The sequence below is a fragment of the Sus scrofa genome, chromosome 7 (assembly GCF_000003025.6).
Source record: "Sus scrofa isolate TJ Tabasco breed Duroc chromosome 7, Sscrofa11.1, whole genome shotgun sequence".
NCBI lineage: Eukaryota > Metazoa > Chordata > Mammalia > Artiodactyla > Suidae > Sus > Sus scrofa.
This window is the reverse complement of record NC_010449.5, coordinates 74,615,173-74,634,362: the sequence shown is the minus strand read 5'-3', so window position 1 is coordinate 74,634,362 and position 19,190 is coordinate 74,615,173. Positions and strand designations below refer to the sequence as shown.

The window sequence follows — 19,190 nt, the reverse complement described above, 5'->3', positions numbered from 1 at the left end:
AACTGGGAGCGATGCTGTTCCAATAGACTGCTGATTTCTTTCCCTGTTGGAGTGCCACATCTCTGCTAGACCATAAAATTAGCGGTTAAACCAGATGGGTTAAGAGGGGGAAAAAAAACTGAGGAATGATAGGAGGAAACATTGCTTTCTCTGATCCCATTGCTTGTCAAGGTTGAGAACCATTGCATTAGAGCAGTGACTCATTACCTCGGAACTTGTTAGAAATGCAGATTCTCTGGTCTCACCCATCCCCACTAAATCGGAAACTCTTAAGTGGGCCCAGTGATCTGTGTTTTTATAACAAGCCCTCCAGGTGATTCTGATACATGCTCAAGTTTGTGAACCACTGCAGTGGAGTAACTCAGCTAGTCTTATGCCACCTTCTTGCCTATTCCTAGTGACTGGGAGGAAGGCAGGAGAGAACTTTCAGATTAATATATTTGAGAGGAGAAAGTGGGCATGTGAGACACTTCTGGCACTTCTTTCTTTAGTCCCTTTCAGTTTCTCTTTCTTTGGCAACTGCATGCCTATGGAGAATAGGCTGTTTTGGGGATCCACTGTGTGGCAAGCCTGAAGGGCAGATGCTGCCCCTTGATCAGAGAGGCTTGAGACTTGGCACGTTTAATTTAGGCAACACTAATAAGTCCATTTGCCTTTCATGCCCAACCAGGTTCCCAAGACCTGTATCATTAATTGTTGATTTCATTCTCTTTGATACCTGTGTCTTTGATTATCTTTCAGTTGGTTCTGAACTTTGGCAGGGAAGAGGGATGATATTTATTGGGTCCCCTCAGTTCTTACCTAGGAGGGAGTGTGCCATCCTTCACTTAAGATGTTTTGAACCCTATTAAACACCCTGCTCTGTGAAGGTGCTTGGGTATATGGATAAGGAATGGGAAGCAGACAGAAATCACTTGCTGTGTCCTGTCAGAGCATTCCTAAACATCTCCACTACCATGAATTCACTTGTTGAAACAGAGTCAAGAAGAATATTATTTGCATTATAGGCTGGAGGTTCTCTGTTAGAAATTGGTCAACAACAAGTCACAAAGACTCAATCAGTTCATTATGTTGTCTGTTAGACCCAGATGTGCTTTCAAAGTAGCTTGTGTCACCTTTTGGATTCTCTCTGGAATGTGCTACTACTATCCATTTGTGATCACAGATAAGGAAGGGTCAGTCAAACTTGGGAGAGATCTAAAATGAAAGACATTTCCAAAATTGGATAGAAGCAAGAGCTCAAAAACTTCTTCAGCCTGATTTCCATGTTTTATGATTGCGAACATGTAAATTTCCCTTTCCATGACAATGTTTTGTGATTAACTATGCAGTTTCTTTTCTTTTTATAGCCTCTGGGTATCTTAGATTAAATTAGCTACATGTCGATTAACTCTGTGCTTTCATTATTTCAACAAACTGTGCCACTTCCTAAGATTCATTGTTGAAGTTCAGGTGAGGACACAGCTCTGGGAGGAAGAAAAAATATTATGGAGGTTAAGTGCAGGTTTTTGTGTCTCACTGAATCTTCTTTCAGGGGATTGGTCTCCTAACTTTTTGCCAAAGTAAGATTTGGTCAGAATCAGGCATTCAGGTTATTAACGTTCAGAGCCTAGAAATATAATCTTTCATAACTGCCCACCAGGATTCTGTGTAAATAGGCACAGCACTAAGGCTCACCTTTAGGATGGATTAAATTAAGTAAGAAGGTCAAAGTGATGGCAAGACTCACCAAGCGTTGACATCTAGAGAGAAAATCAGATCAAAAGCTTACTACAGTATGTTCTTGGCTTGTGAACATGCTATGCTGATTGTGCTCCAAATCTTTATTTATTGTCAGTTGTTTTCGAACCTAAAATGCTTGAAAGTATCTTATCTGCAGATATTAGGGCCCTTGTCTAGTCTACATTTTTTTTTTTTTTTGGTCTTTTTAGGGCTGCACCCATGGCATGTGGATGTTCCCAGGCTAGGGGTCAAATCGGAGCTGTAGCTGCCGGCCTACGCCGTAGCAACATGGGATCTGAGCCGCATCTGTGACCTACACTACGGCTCAAAGCAACGCCAGATCCTTAACTCACTGAGCGAGGCCAGAGATTGAACCTGCGTCCTCATGGATGCTAGTCAGGCTCATTAGCCTCTGAGCCATGAAGGGAACTCCTAGTCTACATTTAATCCATAATTTGACTGCATCTTTATAATGAAATACTATACACTTGCAATAAAATGGTTATTTTATAGCTAGTAATTCAGCAAAACAAAAGAAATAATGAACGTAAAATAGCTGCTGTTTATTTTGAATGTTTTGGAGGATAAAGAGAAGAATGATTTTGATAAAATTCTGAACAAATTTCTGTGCACTTTCAAATGTTCTGGAATTTGATGACATGGATACCTTCAGGGTAGTTTTCTTTTATCTAAAAATTCCAGAGAACTTAAAAGTTTGCTTTTCATTTTTCAAGACAAAATGCCTTTTAAGGGGGTGAAAAATATTTCCTTAAGGTAACCAGGCCAGAGCTGAAAGAGAGAGCATAAGGAGGAATTGGGTTAAGTGCGTTGAAGAATCATGACAAGTAGAGAGGCTTAGAATTAACTGAGTCTGAAAGCTGGTAAGTCTAAAGAAAAGTGAGAAGAGTAGTATGGGCAGTCTGCTACAGGCAATTTATAAAAGAAGAGAAAGATGAGTTCCCGTTGTGGCTCAGTGGTAATGATCCCAACTAGTATCCATGAGGATTTGGGTTTGATCCCTGGCCTCCTCAGGTTAAGGATCGAGGTTGCTATGAGCCATGGTGTAGGTTGCAGAGGAGACTTGGATCTGTCGTTGCTGTGACTGTGGTGTAGGCCGGCAGCTGTAGCTCTGATTCAACCCCTAGCCTGGGAACTTCCATATGCCTTGGGTGTGGCCCTAAAAAAATAGGAAGAGAAAGAACACCTGATTGAACGAACAAGATATATAGTTTATTGAATTGCCCCTAGATGGTGTTCATCCATTTACTGCATCACTTCTTGCTTTGGGTAGTTTCTGGGTAGCTAGGTAGTAGGTGTCTTGCAAATGTCCATTTGTGCATATGGGAGTTCCTATGGTGAAAGTTCATAACTAGGAGGATACAAGCAAATTAATTTGCATATCAGCTAGACCAGCTAAGTTTGAGGTACGCCAGTTCTTTTTATCCTTTGGTATTATAAGGAGACAGATTAGAAGCTTCTAGATCCTTATGGTGCCTTGAAGCCACCACTGAATTCTTGGCCTGTATTGATTTCCCCCTTTCTGTATGGGCTCAGCCAGCATCTCGGTGGCAGGGCAGTTAGAGCACCAAGGGGAAGAACTCTTTCCTTTTTATACATTGCTCATGAATTTTCAAGTGTGCCTGTTGGCCGCTGATAGTGGCAGCTTCCTTAGACCTCCTACAGGATAATGTTTTTGGATACGGTTGCTGGAGAGGCAGCAAATGAACTGAGCTCCTTGTCCAGCTCATCAGATCAAAAGCAAACGGGCCGGACTGTGCCAGGTTTAATTCACAAAAGTGGCCCCAAGGAAATGAATGCATATGTAAACCCAGCTTCTCTCTGTAAGGAAAGGCAGTCCCTATATGCTTTGTGATGACATCTGCTGAGCACATTGTTTTGGAATTGAAAACCAATTTGAGGAAAGGCAGATACCTTGGGGTTAGCACTCAGATAGGAACTCTCTGTTGTAGTAGAGCGTGAGAGAGGCCCTCAGCTGACAGGAGACCAGAATACTGAAAGATTCATTTCTGAATTGCGAAGAGATGAGTATACATGCATATATTTTTTACGGACTCATAACTTGAAAACAAATTCTTTTGTAAACATGACATTCTTCTTTGCATTGTTTTAAGTGCCTTTTGATAACCAAGTCTAATAGAGTGAGTTAATTCTCAGTCACTCTTCCAAATGAGTTTTGAGTCTTTCGGAGGAAGGCCCTGAATCCAGCTGAAAGAGGGACAGTTGCATTTAAATGGAAAATCTGATGCTCCTATCTGAGAGCATCTGGCATTTCCACTTTGGCTTACTTATTTGCAAATTAAACTTTACAGAAATCTCATGGAGAAACTCAGTGATAAGGTTTTGTTCTTTTCCTATGAATATCAGCAATGGCCTTATCCCAAAATTAATAAAGAGGAACTGTTCTGATTAATAACCTTAAGTACTCACAAAGCCCCCAAAAAGTTCAGGAAATTTTGTGATGACACAAGCATAAATACAGAGTGCTTTTTACTACATTGTGGTTCTAATCTGCCCTATTGGAGTCAGGGCTCTGGGACACTATGTGCCATTTTTACCAAGGTAAAATTGTTAGCAGTTCCTTGGCATGGGGGTTAGCAATTATTCTGAGCTTTTTCCATTTCTTCTTCTCTCCACCTTTTGAATTATTATTCTGCCTTCTTTCTCATTCTTAGGAAGCAGCTTCCAAATCACTTCAATGATGAGTTGCTAATTGATGGGACCTGTCTCTTTGAGGATGATTTTACCTTCTTTCTTTCCATGAAGTCCCCTTAGATTTCAAGTCATTGGCTTAGGGGTAATTTTCCTACTGTCCTTTATCCCCTCTGGACATCTTTGGCATCTAGCTTTGTACAAAAGCTACCTCAAAAAATTAGCCCAATCACTTTGTGAAACCTTTTGGAACTATCTTAGAAAGCTGATCATACACACATCCTGTGACCTGGCAGTTCTACCACTTGGCTTGTACAACCAAAACAATGGGTATACATAAGGGAAATGTATATGAATGCTCATACCAGCACTATTCAGAATGGTAAAACTGGAATCAACCCATCATAAGTAATCATAAAAATTGTATATTTATAAATGAAATACAGAAATAAGAATGAACAAACAGTAACAACATGAATTAACATCACAAAAATAATGTTGAGCAAAAGTAGCCAGTGGCAAGAGTGCAGTTTGTGAGTGTACTTGAAAATGACAAAACCAATCTGGGGTGTTAGAAGTCAAAATGGTAGGGATAGGGGTCAGACAGGAGACACCAGTAGGGCTGCTGGGGTAATAAGATGATCTGTTTCTGGATCTAAGTGCTGGATATACAGTTGCATTCACTTTGTATACTTTTTCATTTGCATGTTATATTATGATAAAATATGTCTTTAAAAAAGTTAAACACTGAAGATCATTCTGAGATACATTCATCTTTTCTCCCAAATACAACCATTTCTGTGCAAAACTTAACCAAACAGGAAGCTCAATTCCACCACTGAGGAAGCTACCCTTGGCTGTTACCTTAACAGTCATAGTTATTAGTGTCAGTGGTAAGTCTTTGCACCTAGCTGAAAGCATTTCTAGGATCAGTGAACATAATATCTACAAAAATACAACAAATATTTGGGAGCCTGTTGTGTACCAGGCATTGTGTCAGGTACTGGAGTTAGAACAAGGGACAAGACCCTGCGCTGCCTTCGAGGACTCCTTTTCTATTCTACTTCTAAACTTTCCTACTCTCCTTCTTTGCTCCACCCAGGCCCCACCCCACACACTGCTGAGCCTGCCATGTTTCTCTATCTTCCTCTTCTTTTTCCTCCTGTGACTACATCAACTTTACTCTCATGGAGCCATGTTGCATTGGAGTTGAAATTGCTAGGGCGCTGGAGCAAGAAGCCAACTGAGAACTGGTTTTCAGGTATCACCAGTACTGTACTACTTCTTCCTCTCAGATGCATGGATCTCAACCACCACAACCCCTATTTAGCTCCTCATTGTTAGAAGCCAATACCTTAAAAACTCAGCTCTGATGTTTATGATTCTGGATGGTGTGTTAACTTTTTAGCCCACTATATGACAGGTTATCACACCAAAGTAATTTGAAGAATTATAACCAAGTGGCAGAAAACACACAGCATCATTCACAAGTGCTTACTAATAAAGTGAAAATTTCTCAGAAATTTGCTTATTGTTTAGATACTGAGGACTTCTAACTCTGTGATCCTAAATATGGGGCCCTTGGATCTCTAGGTAGGAACCAGGTCCTTCAGTTATTTGTAGTATGTTAAAAGGCCTCACAGAAATTGCGTCCTCCCACACAGTAAGGTTTATAGGCTGGGTAAAGGTAAAATTTTATGTTAGATTAGAAATAAATAATCTTTGTAAAAGGAGACTTGATTATTGAACGTTGATCACAAGTTCAAATTGGCAGTTTTCTATTACTTTGATAAATGCAAATTGGTAAAAAAGAATTAATAATTGTCGATCTTGAAAGATAAATTTCAAAATGTGAGGTCCCTGAAATGAATGAAATAATAAAATGGCTTTGTGATAATGAAAAGTTTGGCCAACTGCTGATCTAGTGAAAGTGTCTTGCTTGCCCTTTTGTAGAACCAGCAGAGGGCGCAAGAATTAAATCTTTCCCTAGAGCCATTCTTGTTTTCAAGAGCACAAGATAACAAAGGGAGAGGCCCCTGCAGAGTGGAGAGTGACCACACTGAGGTGGCAGCTCCATTTCATGTAAGAGTTTTTTAAATAGTGGGAGATGTTACATTCAGCAAAGAAGAACAGTTGTTTTTGTGGTGGTACTTTTTTTTTATTATGGTCTATAATTGCCCATAGTTGTTCAGAAATAGGCCATCCTTAGTGTTTGTCCATTTAGGGCATAGCCTCATGGAAAAGTCCACTTCTGAGCTCCTGAAGTGTCATTATCATCAAAAGGAATAGTTCTGAGCTTTTAAAATAGTGCAGTTGTCTTGGCATTTCTGGGCTTTGTTCCTCCTCCTCCTGTCTTTCTCTCCAGGGATGACCCTGGCAAAATTATTCTAGGCAAAAATAAGTAGGAAACCGAGACTTTTTTTTTGGTTGGGTATAAATCTTCCACTTCTTCCTGCCCAAAATGTATAAGGAAGGTGCAACCTGCCCTGTCATCTGGAAGGAGGCTTTGCTGCAGGGAACACTTGTAGTCAGGATGATCTGGACTCCATCGTTTCATTTCCTCTGCGTGACTGATTATCTCTTTTTGGAGAAACTGAGCGTAGGTCATCTTGTCTCACAGCTTTTTATAACTACGCATTCTACTAATTACTACTCTGCAGTTTCACATTGTGTTTCATTAAGGCACTTAACCTACTTAATTATAAGAATTCTTGTACTCATCATTTCTTCACATTTTAAATGTTCCTACAGTGCTCAAATTTGTTTACTCAAGCTGGATACTTGACTTCCAAACTAATTTTCTGTATTTGAACTTCTTAAAATGTGATTTTCTTTTCTCCTTCTATTTTTAATAAGTGCTACATGATGGGAAATGTAACCCTCATGTTCTGAGTCCATGTAAGAGAACCTGAATGGGCAGCCCCTTCTATAGCATCCCTCATGGCTCAGTCATCTTCACATTTGAATATTTCCAATGATGGGGGCAGGGGAAGATGCTCCAATAGGGCAAAATTTCTCATCATCTTGTGTTAAATAGAAGTCTCCTTCTTTGAATTATCCAACAGTAGACATAACTTCTGATCTTCCTCTCATTTACCCTTCAAATCTTTGGAAGGCACTATCCAATTCTCCCTCCAATTTTCTCTTCCTAAAGACTGAACATGTCTAAGATCCTTAATAATGTCTTATGTGACATAAGCTTCTCTTCTCTCCTTTGTCATCATGATCAAAAATTTTCTGTTTGTCAGTATCTCTTAAACTCTGTCCATACTTTTCTACCAGCTAAGCAGATGACTAGATTTTGGGGGAATTCAAGGAACTTAGTCTGGTATGGAGTTGAGTCTGGGCTGATTAGGGGGTGGCAGAGTTTGTAGCAAATAGAAAGCCAGAAGTTAGCAACCTTATGCAAAGTTGCATAAGGCAAGCTGATAATTCAAGTACAGCATATGAATCTAATGTAGCTGGACCAAGAAGCAGAAACCAGCTAAGAGATGGGTTCAGAGCAATGCAGAGAATCCTTGACAGCCCCTATTGTATCACACTAGGGTGAGGAAAGGGTTCTGTGTGCTTAAGTAGTATCTGTCACTGTGTCCACAAGGGTTTGATGGACTCAGCTGGAGCTGAGATGGTCCTCTTTTAAAGACACAACCAATAGTTGCTGATGATTAGTGATGAGCAGCAGGTGATAAAGGTTTGCTTTTAATGGTAAGGTTTTTTTTGAGCTCAGTAAAGATTTTGTGGGTTTTCTGTCACACAGGGATGTGCATGGTGGTTTTTCTGACATCAGTTCTGACATGAAATATGTATTTTATTTATACACTAATCCTTCAATTCTCTGACACCAACTTGCTGTTCAACAATGCAATACAATTTTGACACCATCCAGAGTTACCAAAGACCCAACAGATTGAGGGTTCTGTCCCAGAAGACTGCCCCCACTTCAGACATCACCTGCATGTGGGGTGCTGGCTATTCACACTTCTGTCTGGCTGAATACAAATTTGGGGGTTCCCATGAACCATGCTTGGGATTGATAATTTGCTAGAATGGCTAACAGAACTCAGGACAATAATTTACCTAATGTTTACCAGTTTATTATAAAGGATACAGCTCAGGAACAGTCAAATGGAAAAGATAGGGCGAGGTATGCAGGGAGGAGCACCAAGCTATCATGCCCTCCCAGGGTGTTCCACCTTTCCAGCACATCAGTGTGTTCACCAAGCCTGAAGCTGTCTGAATCTCTTTGCTCTAACAAACTTGAGAGCAATAGATCATGTTTAGAGGGAATCAGGTGCCAGACAAAGGCCACTGACTAGAAATGGATGAAGGTCAGGTTCTCACCTGGCCAAGATGAATGGGCATTCCCTGGAGGCTATAGGCCAGTGAAGAGAGGGACTCACTCCAAAGTGTGACTTGAAAACTAGTGTCAAGAGCCTGGGGGTGGGGACTCAGTTCTGGCCTTGGATGCCAAGTGTTTGACTTTGGGCCATGACTTAGTTTGGCTGAACCTTAGCTCCCTCATAAATAAAGGAGATTAGAAGAACTCCCTCCTGCCTCACAGGAATTTTATGGTGATCAGGAGATAATGTGCCTGGAAGTGCTTTGTAAATTGAAAATCACTAATCAGATAGCAGAGACTGTCACCCTTGTTCTTCCATTAATATTCTCAGCCTCTGCTTGCTTTGCCTGCTTTTCCTTCTCTTATACGCCTTAGGTGATGTGATGTTCTTTAGATACAGGCAGAGATTATAGTGGTAAGCTCTTGCATTTAATAGTGCTTTCACATGTACAGTCCTACCCTGTATACCTCATTACCAGTCTCGCAGTAGAAATTTCTCTCTTCGTTTTAATAACCCAGACCTCACAAAACATGCATATTTCTTAAAATATTTTTTTTTTGTTTGTCTTTTTGCCATTTCTTGGGCCGCTCCCACGGCATATGGGAGGTTCCCGGCTAGGGGTCTAATCGGAGCTGTAGCCGCCAGCCTATGCCAGAGCCACAGCAATGCTGGATCCAAGCCGAGTCTGCGACCTACACCACAGCTCATGGCAACACTGGATCGTTAACCCACTGAGCAAGGGCAGGGATCGAACCCGCAACCTCATGGTTCCTAGTCAGATTCGTTAACCACTGCGCCACGTGGGGAACTCCCTCTTAAAATATTTTTGACTGATGTTTACATTTTGAAAATTTATATTACCCCCCCATCAGTACATCGCATTTAACAAAATGACATGAAGGAAAAGTATTGACTGCCAAATATAATTAGCAGAGCACCAGAATCTCATGTTTTGGAAAGCACATGCAGTGCCATCGTAGCCTTGCTGGCCCTGAGGGGCTGAGTGACTGGTTATATAAACCACCATTTGTCAGCAACCTTATTAGTTGTTTGGTGATGGTGGAGTGATGTCTCCAGTGTTTTCCATTCAAACGTGAGAGAATATTACTTATATTTAGGTGTTTTGGTTTGGCTTTAGGAAAGTGAAAGGACGTTTTGGTTTCAGGTATATTGCTAACTTTTCCATTTAAAATTATAAAAAAGAGGCTCTGCATTAGTGTTTTCTTACATAAAAGTCCCAAATACATTACTGATTTTAAGCATGAGAAATATGCATTATTATTTGATTTTGATCCTCCTTGTTTGTAAAGTTGAAAAGTATGAGGCTCATGGGAATTCAGAATTTTTCCCAGAGTCCCACAGCTTCTTGTGAAGAAAGTCTTAGCCAACTGTGACACGTCTGTGCTAATACCTTGGCCTGCTGTCCCTCCAGTCCTTCTGGGAAGGACCTGTGTTCTCCTGGCAGACTCTGTTGGGGACTGTGTCTTTGTGCAGAGGCAGCTCTGCAGAACCAAACTTGATCCCCTCCTCCTCAGCCTTGAGAGAGCTCGGTGTCTGAAGAATGATCTCTCAAATGATGTAGATAGGACATTCGGTGTCTTAGCTTGGGCTGCTGTAACAAATTCCCATGGACTTGGTGGCTTAAACAACATCTATTTGTCACAGTTCTAGAGGCTAGAAATCCAAGGTCAGGGTGCCAGCTTTGTTGGGTTCTTGATGAGGGCTTTCTCCCTGGTGTGCATTGTGTCTTCACATAAAGAAAGGGTAAGGTCTAGTCTCTTCTTATAAGCACACTAGTCTCATCTTGGGGACACCACTTTCATGACTTCTAAGCCTAATACCTCCCAATACTATCATACTGAAAGTTAAGGTTTGCATATATGAATTTTGGGGGAGACATAAAGTCCATCACATCCTGAGACAGATTTTTATCTACATAGATACCAGCTAAATTCTCTTTAATAGCATTTTCTTTGGCCTTTATCCTGTATTTAAGCCTGAGGTTTCAGATTGATTAGCCATTGGGGATAGTAGAAATTGCTAAAAAATCACATTAGCCAGAACAGTGAAATATATTTTAGATTGTTGCATTGTGGGAAAAACTGAATTAACTGATTTAAACAAACAAGCAAAAAAGAGATAACGTGATAGCTACAGAGCCCATGGACTAGAAGTCCAACCGGGGCTCTTGAAGTAGGATCAGTTGGCCAGGCAGCAGTTGCCATCTCTTTTCCTTTGCAGCCACAGTCTCTCACATCTGTGTGCCTTTGGGCAAGTGTTCCTTTTATCTCTCTTTTTGCCACCACCTTTCTCTGCTCCATTTGAACTCAGGTTGAGGGTGGCTTCTCCAGCCCTAGTTCTAAAAGTTCCCAAAAGAGAGTAGTAATGGCCTTTGTGCACCAATTCCAAATTCTTGGGAGGCAGAAGCTGTCTGATGTTACTTGAGTCATACAGTCACCCTGATGATCAGTTATCACAGTAGAAGGGATTATGGATATTCATGTCTGCAGAGGTCCACTCCTACCAGGAGGTAGGGATAGATACCTGGGAGCTAGAGATTTGTCTGAACAGACAATCCCCCAAACAGATAACAGTTACAACACATTTCAGATTCCTCTCTTGGTGCTAAGGGGAGATGGGGAGATAGAAAAAGGAAAAACGGGGGAAAAAAAGACAGACACGGCCTTTAATCATATGTATATGTATGAAGATATGTATATAACTTGCACACATGCATATATCTCTCTAGAATTTTGGGATTGTGGGTTTTATTTATTTATTTTTTGTCTTTTGTCTTTTTAGGGCTGCACTTGTGGCATATGGAGGTTCCCAGGCTAGGAACCTCCTACACAGCAGCCACAGCAATGCCAGATCTGAGCTGCATCTGTGACCTATACCACAGCTCACAACAATGCCAGATCCTTAACATACTGAGCGAGGCCAGGAATCAAACTGGGTCCTCATGGGTGCTAGTTGGGTTGGTTTCTGTGAGCCATGACGGGAACTCCGGGATTGTGTTCTTAGTAAAGTAAATCCTCTCCACCCCTCCTTGCTGCCCTTTCTTTTTTTTTTTTTTTTGTCTTTTTTTTTTGCTATTTCTTGGGCCGCTCCCGCGGCATATGGAGGTTCCCAGGCTAGGGGTCTAATCGGAGCTGTAGCTGCCAGCCTGTGCCAGAGCCACAGCAACGCGGGATCCGAGCCACGTCTGCAACCTACACCACAGCTCACGGCAACGCCGGATCGTTAACCCACTGAGCAAGGGCAGGGACCGAACCCGCAACCTCATGGTTCCTAGTCAGATTCGTTAACCACTGCACCACGATGGGAACTCCTGCCCTTTCTTTATACCAGTTTTATTGCCTTGGGTAGAGGTCTCCTTCAGGGCCAAGGTCAACAGGATAGATGGCAGTTTCTTGGGGTGCAAGTGACCTAGATGAAGGGAGTGCACAGAACCAAGGTGAAGCAGAGTATGGGGTGACATTTGAAGGACAGTGTCTTGTCTTGGTCACTGCACTACTTTCTCAGTCCCCAGTACCAGAACTAGGCCTGGCAGATAGCAGGCACTCAGTCATTTTTAAGGAGTGAATGACTGGAGCCTGAACAGTTCACCACATTGAAGTAGATAACCAGAAATAAAATCAGAACACCAGGCCAGAGAGCCCACAGAGTGATGAGAAAGTAATCCAGGAACAGACTAGCAGTCACCCAAAGCTGCCTGTATGCTCCCTTCCTGACACATTTGAGGGTACAGTGAAGGAGGAGTGAGGACAGATTGCATTGAAAGAGACATGGACAGGGCAGAAATGATGACAAATCTTTAATCTTGTCTTAAAGTTGCTTTTTGCAAGCTTCTTGAGGGCCAGAGTGGTACCTGATTTATAAATCTATCCTCCTAGCTCCAAATAATAATATATACACAGCTGGCTTTCAATAAATATTAGTTGAATGAATTAATTAAAATTTTAGGAAACTAAAAAAAAAATTCTCAGTTGATTTGATACAGCATTTTTAGTATAGAAAGTGAACTTTAATGTATTTGTCCTCAAGAATCAAATATTTGTCAACAATGTAAGAATGTTGGGGGATAATTATTTTTGTTTACTTAAAAAAATCATCTGTAGACAGATGACTGTTTTGCTTGAAATGTGATATACAACTGATTTCAGCACTTCATGTTGAATGAGAGCGTCCTCCTAGCTTAATTTCCACTTGTCATACTAACTGTATGTTTTGTGTACTGTACATTTAGTCAAACAACATGGAGACTATCTAAATGATACTGTTTCTAAATAAGCTTTGGTTATAGCCATTACACAAAATAAGCTGCATCTAATATTAGCTGAAGCAGTTTACTTTTTATATTGAACTTGTATCCTATAAACTTGCCAAACTCATTTAGTAGTTCTAGTAGCTTTTCAAAATAGCTTCCTTAATATTTTCTATATATGAGCATGTCTTCTGTGAATATGGAAAATTTTACTTAACTCTCATCCAGAAAAAGGCAAACAATTCTTTAGAGGAGTGCAACAAATCTAGCACTCAACAGCATAAACTTACCAGTGTTCAGCACCCAATTAAAAGTTATTAGATACTAAAAGAAACAGTAATGTAGCACATAACCAGTGGAAGAATCAGTCAATAGAAATAGACCCAGAAATAACACAACTGTTTGAATAAACCAATAAGGACTTCAGCTATTATGTATCCTCAAGGATTTTAAGGAAAACCTTTACACAGTGAGGAAAAACATGGAAGATATTTATAAAAGAACCAAATGAAACTTTTTGAGATTAAAAGTACACTAGCTCACATTTAGAAATAAATACTGGGAGTTCCCTTCATGGCTCAGTGGTTAACGAATCCCGCTAGGAACCATGAGGTTGCGGGTTCGATCCCTGGCCTTGCTCAGTGGGTTAAGGATCAGGTGTTGTCGTGAGCTGTGGTGTAGGTCACAGATGTGGCTCGGATCCCGTGTTGCTGTGGCTCTGGTGTAGGCCGGCGGCTACAGCTCTGATTAGACCCCTAGCCTGGGAACCTCCATATGCCTTGGGTGCGGCCCTCGAAAAGGCAAAAAGAATAAAAAAAAAGAAAAAAAAATAGAAATACTGTATGGGATTAACATTGATATTCTGCTGGCCTCTGTTCCTCTAGGACTTTAGTCCACTTTCTGTCATTTGAATTCCCTCTACTCCTCTGAACCAAAACAGGCTCAGGCATGACTCCCCTCCCCACTGGAGTTTGGAAGGCAAAGTCTGAGGAGGCAGGGCTGCCGCCAGCCCCACCATCTACAGAGCTCTGTGATCATCTTATTCTGCAACATTCGGGGTAGCTTATGCCCCACTCTGTATTTGAGACAGGAGGTTTAAGGGAGGAGGCTTAGATGATTATTTCTATAATTTGTTTTGATTTGATTCTTTTTCTTGATACCATTTATTTATAGCGGTTTCCAGTGTTGTTAAGTAACTATTTCGTTGTCCTCAGTCTCTCCCCTGTTATAAGATGGTAGATTTACAGGCAGGATCTTTGTGAGGAGTCCTGGTCTCTGGCTGGGGGTTGCTCAAATTTTCTTCATAAATTTTTATGTTAAATATAACCATTTGGCCTCTGCTCTTAGAACTAGGGCAATCAGAATCTTGATTATGGACACAATTGTTAAAAATGACCTTGGAATATCCTACTTTTACAGGTATATCCAGAAGAGATGAGAATTAGACCATAAAATCTATTTCCCAATTTTCAAAAAATTTCTTCCAGCATCTCTGTAAAGAGCTTGTGTGACTAATAGGCTATAAATAAATATAACTTTGATGCATTATGCAGCATGTAGTCTGACTGGAACTGAGACAAATGAGGCAAATAGATGCTCTATTCAGAATCATCAGAATCTTTAATGATAAAAGTTCAGCTAAAGTATATGTGATTTTTTTTCCCCAGGCCTGAGCATATGTGAAGGAAGTACTTTTGGATAACTCTGATGTGCAGATGTTAAAGTCCATGTATTTTTATTTCTCCTTTTTGTAAGATAGAGAAAAATTACAAATTTATAAAAAACATCTAAGAAATTTGGTAAGCATTTCCCAAAATGTGTTATTGGGAAGTGGTTCCTTTTGAGTTTCCCATACCTGTCTTGTTTTTATTTTTCATTATTGTTTTAATTTAGTTTTAATAGGTAATATGTTTACATGGTTCAGAAATAATATATAATTGTATACATGTGTTTGTGTGTGCATATATGTATATGTGCATGCATGGGTATACAATAAAGTGTCTCTCTCTCAACGCGTTTCCCATCTGCTCAGACCTGTACCACCAGTGGCACCACGGTTATTGCTTGTTTAGCCATCTAGCACATCTTTCTTCAGATTCAAGCTGATACCAACATGTATTCTTATTTTTCCACTTTTTACCCAAAAAAATAATGTACTGTACACTATTCTGTACCAGTAGCATGCCAAAGGCAAGGTGGTGGAAGCATCTCCTATAGACTTAAGAGAAACATCAATAGTTGTCTAGAACTTAGATCAATAAAAGAGTTCTGGAAGAAGGAGTGTTTTCCTGTATTGCTTAGAATTATTGCACATCGTATTTTTTTTTTAAAGATCAATCTTTAGTCAGTTTTTAAAACTTTTTAAATTTCTACAGACAGTGAAGCTTGGATAACCTGCATCAGTGGCCAGGTGCTCTCCCCACTCTGTTCTTAGTATATCAGTTTTCTCAATAATCTACAGATCTTTCCATATTAGTAGAGAGAGGACTCTGTTTTTAGAGCTGCATAATATTCCATTATGTGGAGGGGCAACAGTTTATTTACCTAGTCCATCTAGGACAGTTGATGATCTTTTAGGGTTTCTTACAGTCTTTTGTTTTTACAAAGTATGCTGCAGTGAACAACTCATGTAATTTTGCATGCATGCAAAGTATCTGTAGGATAAATTCCCAGTGATGGAAAGCTGGGACAAAAGATACATACATCTGTAATTTCGATGGAAATTGATAAATTTCTTTCTGTAGGAGAGAGTCAGTTTACTCTCCCACTGACAATGTGCAAGACTGCCTGTTTTCCTCATGCCCCACCAAGAGAAGATGTTATCAAAATTGCTTTATATTTGTTAACCTGATGAGTGAAAAAAGATGTATTTCAGTATATTTAATTTTTTTTAAATTGAAATATAATTGATTTACAGTGCTGTGCAAATTTCTGCTGAACAGTGACTCATTTATATGTACTTTCTTTTTTTATATTTATTCCATCAAGGTCTATCCCAGGTATCTCAATGTATTTTTAATTGAGATTTTTATTATGATTTAGTTTGGACATCATTTCATTTCTTAAAGGTGGCATTTTATTTATATTCGGTTTCTGTGAACTCTTTGTATATTTTACTGATTTTTCTGTTGGCTGATTATTCTGTTTTTTCCATCTCTAGGAGTTCTTTACATACTAGGGAGATCAGCTCTTTGTGATATGTGTTGCAACTTTTTATCTGGCTTATCATTTGTATTTTAACCTTGCTTATGGTATTTTTGATCATGCAGAAGTTTGTGTGTGTGTTTTGAGGGGGGCAGTTCAGTGTTGTGCAATGTTGAAGTTATCAATATTTTCATTATGAATTTGGAGTTTGAATCCTGCCTTTCTCCTATGATCTCAGGGTACCTTAGGGCAACCAAGTAGTTGCTGATGGGAAATTTTTCTTTATGGAAGTACTCCACCTAAAAAGTGGAAAAGAATGACAGTATCACCGTCTGCAAGCCCTAGTGGGTTAATGAATCTGGGCACTGATAATCAATGACTGCTAATATCACAAATAGGGAGAGAAGCAGGCATCATTGCCTTCTAGTAGAAATGATAGTCTCTGATGAAGTGGTCTTGGCAAAATAGTGAATCTGAATCCAATCAAGCCTGTAGATCTAACTATTAATTTAAAGAAAATATAGATGAGAGTAAAGGATCAGCAAAAACATTTATTCTTCTCCCTGGAAGATCAGTACTTGGTTTAACTCTGTTTCCTTGAAAAAGAGTTTGTTCTACCATAAGTCTAAGAGGCCAGATCTTAAGCTAACTCTATCTTGGAAAGATCAGAGTAGCCAATTGTTGAGTCGTCAGAACATTTTAGTTCTTCCTTGTTAATAACAAATGCAAGCCTTGTGCCTCCATGGGGAAAAGAAATATCCATTTCAGGGACTCATGGGAAAACATTGTGTAATGGAATTGCATGGGCCCTGTGAGCTCAAAGTCTTTTTCTGAAACCCTTTCCCTCTGTGCCCATAAAGTCTTTAGAGTAAATCCTTATTAAACTGATTGCTATTATTCAAAATAGCTCACATTTCAGAGCAATTGCTATTCCCCAGCCAACTAAATGCCCAATTAGTCTTTAATAATAACAGCACCTAGCACAGTGCCCAGCAGAGAAAGGGTATTTAACAAATCCTTTATTGCCCAATTCATTTAACTTGGGTGACCTACATAAAATTTATACAATTTTTTTTTCTAAAATAAATAATACCCATGAGTTGACTATAATGGAATTATCTTAAGTCCTTTGTTAAAAAGAAAACTAATCTGCGACTGGAAAGACATAAGCATTATTCCTTTTGTCCTCACATTATCCCTGGCAAGAATAGGAGAACTGGTCATCAATATCATTTTAGCATAGATTCATTTTAGGGCAACAGTTGTGCAAGTTTCCTTTCTTGGTTCCAGCTCCCACTCTCCCTCTCTCAAAGGTGTACCATAGTGCAGACAGTCAGGGGTAACTGTCCTCACTTGAGCATCAGCAGCAGGAACATTGGATTGGTAAACTTCATGGGGACACTAACACTATTGTATTGGGCTTTTAAAAATAGATTTATAACCAAGAGGGTTTCTTTTGAAGTGAAATATCAAAATGGATATTCTTTAATGGATTCCTCAAATCAGCATTTCAACAATTTTGAACTTAATTTGACCAGCAATTCTTCCTGCCAGAGAGCTGGCAGATGTCTTTATTAGGAGGGTCCTGGTATAGTGTCCATGTCTTACATCTCTATCATTATGTGTTAATATGTTTTAAAATTTGCGGAGGACTCAGAAGATTCCCTCCTCAAGGTATTCAACGTACAACTCTTTGGTTAAGAGAGATTTGCTATGCTTGCTGTAAATTCTTATAAGGGAATTTTCCCCCTGCACATGGCAATAAACATGCTGCTTTCCTCTTTTACTTTCTGCCTTGAGCTTGTGCACAGGGCTCTCTGATGTGCTGCTTACCCTTACCACAGTCTCACTCCTACCATGTGCTGCCTTTTTGTGCATTTGCAGCAGAACAGTCTCTTCAGTCTGTTGTTCATTCTGAGCTGACTTGACCTTTGATGGGGGCAAGCACTCTTTTTTTTTTTTTTTTTTTTTTTTCGGAGACATAGCATGCTGTTTTGGAATGAGCATGGAACCTGGGATTGAAAGACCTGAGTTCAAATCCCAGTTCTGTTGCTTACTAGACATATGACTGAACAATTAATGTTATGGGCTCCACTTCCCAAATCTCTTAAATAGGAATATCACCAACCTTGTTCAATCTTGTGATGATTAAGTGAGATTATATGTAATCGTTCTAATATATAGTCCATGCTTAATACTCTACTTCATTGATTATAAACAAACCGTTATGGGTTGAAAATATTTTCTGAGAGCAGGATTTAACATCAGAAGTATATGTACCAGAAAATCCTGTGCATTGAAAGAAAGCTGGTGACTTGGAAAAGTAGACAAAGGACAAAACTGGGAGTGTAGAGGGTTCCAAGGAAAAGTTTTACCTAGTTTTGCCTGGCCTAGGAGATAGAAGACAGTCTGAAATTTACAGTTCTTTTGAACCATGTTTTGGTTTCCTGCAATTCCTGGCTGCATTACATAGGACTATTTTGACTACAAAACAAAACAAAACAAAAAACCCAAGAGATTTCAAGGGTTTTTGTGTAATTCACAAAGTCCAAGGTGAGGTGTGATGGCCTGAGATTGCTATCTTCATCTAGGATATCTACATGGTTGGCTTCCTACAATCTCTTCTCCAGACATTGCGGCAAATGTGCTCTCTCTGCGCTTCATCCCTGCAGCAGTAGCTTCTTCTTTTTGTCCTTTTAGGGCCACACCCATGGCATATAGAAGTTCCCAGGCTAGGGGTTGAATCAGAGCTACAGCTGCTGGCCTACACTAGCTCACGGCAGTGCTGGATCCTTAACCCACTGAGCAAGGCCAGGGATAGAACCCAGGACCTCGTAGATACTAGTTGGGTTCATTAACCACTGAGCCCCAACAGGAACTCCAGTAGATTCTTGTTCACATGTAGAGGAGGGGGAACAAGGGGGCTGAGATTTGAGTGTGGGGCCTAGGGGAAAAGGAACATGGTAGCCTTTTTTTCTGCTTTGATTCAGGCTTTAGATTTGTCTCTAATCTACACAGAGATTCCCTGGTCACAAAGAGACAACTTG

The 19,190-nt window shown here is 40.0% G+C and overlaps 1 long non-coding RNA gene across 1 annotated transcript in view; it reads left to right on the top strand.

Annotated features, from left to right (window-relative positions):
* The window catches only part of LOC110261587, an 86,813-nt gene that overhangs the window by 3,172 nt on the left and 64,451 nt on the right, over positions 1-19,190 (top strand). The gene's annotated exons all lie outside the window — the stretch shown is intronic.